The sequence below is a fragment of the Mus musculus genome, chromosome 11 (genome assembly GCF_000001635.26).
Source record: "Mus musculus strain C57BL/6J chromosome 11, GRCm38.p6 C57BL/6J".
NCBI classification, from domain to species: domain Eukaryota; kingdom Metazoa; phylum Chordata; class Mammalia; order Rodentia; family Muridae; genus Mus; species Mus musculus.
This window is the reverse complement of record NC_000077.6, coordinates 82,778,026-82,781,108: the sequence shown is the minus strand read 5'-3', so window position 1 is coordinate 82,781,108 and position 3,083 is coordinate 82,778,026. Positions and strand designations below refer to the sequence as shown.

Genomic DNA, 3,083 nt, shown 5'->3' with positions numbered 1-3,083 from the left:
GCCCCCTCCGGTCGCCACGTGGGTCGCTGTTCTATTCCTACCCGGAAATCTTGAACTGAGTGTTGGGTTGGAGTGGCGGCTTGGGGCGCAGCGTCCCTGAACTTCCTAGAGTTTCTCAGATTGTTAGATATTGAAGGTAGTGTTGAAAAATCATTGCAGTGATCCTAGGGATGGGAAGCTCGAGTCGTTCCACCTGTGTCTTCCGCACCGCAGGAGTTTTGCTGAATTAAAAGGCACTACTTTAATTAAAAAGGTAATTAGAAAATGTGAAGAACAGGGACTGTGGCCCCGTTTATGTCATTTAGCGAACTAGTGCTTCTAAACCTCAAATAGGCTCTGTGAGTTCAAGATGGCTAATTTTTCAAAAAATAAAAGTATTCAGGCCTTGTTCAGTCTGGGAAGGGCAAACAGTTGGGCTTTGTTAGGTAAATAAAGTGCAGATCGTGGAACTAAGTTCTATTTCTGAGGAAGAGTTTAGCTTTTTTTCCATAGGGAAAGAACGCTGTGAGGGGTCACTATAGTTGAAGCTGGTCAGGGGAGAGACTAAGACAAGCCGACTCACTAAAAGGCTGTTGTCCATATCAAAGTGGCCTTGAGATGGAGAGGAAGGTGTATGCTTGAATCTGTGTGAGGTGCTCAGTTATTTGTTCATAGAAATGAAGGGCTGATAGACGAGGTCTTTAACAGAACTGGAGAATGAGCCGAGGGAGGCTCTCTGGAGTTCAAGGTTGAGTGTCTGCTGTACTGAGGCCAGCTAGATCCTGGTGTTTGAAATGAGGTGAAGGCTCTTTGTTTTCTCTTAACTTGCAGCAGGATAAACCTGGGTTTGGAGTTCGGAAGGCCTTAGGCTCAAGGGCTCCAGTTGAGGAAGCGTGAACATTTTGACTGGAGTTGATCTTAACCCAATGGACTTTCCCTGTGCTGACCAACCCTTTCATCACAAGCAATATATTCGGTTGCTGAGCCCTGGAAATGTAAGCAGTCTGAAGTGAGAGATGCTGTAAATGAACACTGTACACTGACAAGTACCCAACACTTCCCCAAAGAGAGTAAAATACCTCATTAATAGTAATAGTGCATATATTCCAGTTATTTGCTGGCCAATTTTTTATGTGTTCGGTTAAAGAATATTTACTGTCACTCACCTGTTTGGTTTTACTGTCTTTGAACTAGGGCATCAGAAACGATGGGGCTGCGTGCTTAACTCCCATTGTTATGGCTCCAGCTCAGCACTCCACAGACAGAAAGCCTGTGGTGAGGAGCAGTGGGTATCTGCAAAGGCTTTCTCTTCTTAGACCGGGTTTCTCTGTGTAGCCCTGGCTGTCCCGGAACTCAAACTTTGTAGACCAGGCTGGCCTCAAACTCAGAAATCCACCTACCTGTGCCTCCCATGTGCTGGGATGAAAGGCATCTGACGCTGCCATGTTGCCTGCATCTACTTCTAAATGAATGAAATTCGAGAGCTAATGAAATGAATGGTTAATAAAAGAGTGTTGAACCCCTTAAAAGGAAGTTCATTATGTCTTTGTTAATGACGGAAGTGTACAAAAAGACTCAGGCCCTAAGTATTTGCTTTGCTTGATGAGAACTACATGGTATTCATAATCATCTCTGACTTAGGTGCCCCTGCTGTGAAACAGCGCTAGGTACCAAAGCTGCCAATTGCATATCTTTCCTTTCCTTTCCTTTCCTTTCCTTTCCTTTCCTTTTCTTTCTTTTTCTTTTTTTGACGGTAAGAGCACTGAACTTTCATTTAGCGTGAATCTAGATGCAGTGATATTTCTTTTCTTTTTTTCTTTTTATTTTAGGGAAGGACAATCTCACTGTGTAGCTGTAGGCTTATCTCCAATGCAGCAGCCCCCCCCCCCCCCAGTCTATAACAGTGGGAATTGAGCTGTATACCCCCATGCCAAGCTTGTATTTCTTAATAAAAGTGAGAACTGATCCATCAAGGAGAGGTCAAGTTTGGTGAAGAAAATAGGGCTTTGGAACAGCACAGTCAGACTGAATTTTGTTCTAGCCTGAGCTGTGTAAACCTTCATCTAGTTTCATGTCTGGGCTTCAGTTTCCCTAGTAAAATGGGGAAGTTTTGCACTTTATATTTAGCTCTGTGATCCACTGAATTGCTTTTTGTAAAGAATGTAAGGTCGGTTATCCATGTCCTACCTGCCCCTTTCTCTCTTTGCACGTGGATTCTGGGTTATTCAAGACCAATTCTTTTGTTTTGTTTTTGTTTTGTTTTTTTGAGACAGGGTTTCTCTGTGTAGCCTTGGCTGTCCTGGAACTCACTTTGTAGACCAGGCTGGCCTCGAACTCAGAAATCTGCCTGCCTCTGCCTCCCAAGTGCTGGGATTAAAGGCGTGCACCACCACACCCTACTTCAAGACCAATTTTTAAAGGATTGCTTGTGTCCCTTTTTTTGTATTTGCTCCTGTTAAAAATTAACCTTTTTAAGCATGGAGGTTCATGTCTTCCACTGAGAAGTAGAAGCAAGCAGATCTCTGAGTTAGAGGACAGTCTGGTTTTTATGTCCAGTTCCAGGCCAAGGAGGGCTTCATTGAAAGATCTTGTTTCAATATTTAATTTCAAGTTGATATATATAATAATGGGTTTATCATGGTGTAGATTACCCTGTTCTCCTCTGTTGCCAGCGACACTGCTCTTTGTGTGCCTACTCCATCTCCAGCTGGATTGCTCCTGCCTGTTAGTGTCTGTCTCTGCCTTCCTGGTGCAGGCTCTGCCTTCCTGGTGTGGGTGTTCCATCACCATTAATGCCCAGTACCATTGAGCTCTCTTCCTCCCCTCCTAATCCTGTTTCTAGGTTCTTGACCTACAAACACATCTACGAGAGTACATACAGAATTTTAAATCTAGGTTTCACATACAGGACAAAATACATACAGTGTCTGTCTTTTGGTTTTTGCTTCTTTTAGAGATATTTGACTGTGTGAAGATCTACTTCTGGGCTCCATATTTCTGTCAGTGATATACTTGTTCTTTTATTAATACCACCGTGTTGGTTAATATGGCTTTAGAGTGAGCCTTGGCATCAGCTAGTGTAGCTATGTTATTTTCCATTAGTG

General features: G+C 43.3%; 1 long non-coding RNA gene across 2 annotated transcripts; it reads left to right on the top strand.

Moving 5' to 3' along the window:
• The first annotated feature begins 66 nt into the window (after positions 1 to 66).
• Gm11423 (predicted gene 11423) lies at positions 67 to 1,508 on the top strand. Of its 2 annotated transcripts, NR_126067.1 has the most exons (3): positions 67 to 253; positions 811 to 974; positions 1,174 to 1,508. It is a non-coding gene; the product is annotated as a predicted gene 11423 (long non-coding RNA). The 2 variants fall into 2 exon arrangements; NR_126068.1 differs by lacking the exon at positions 1,174 to 1,508 and having other exon boundaries at positions 811 to 1,072.
• Positions 1,509 to 3,083: the final 1,575 nt, after the last annotated feature.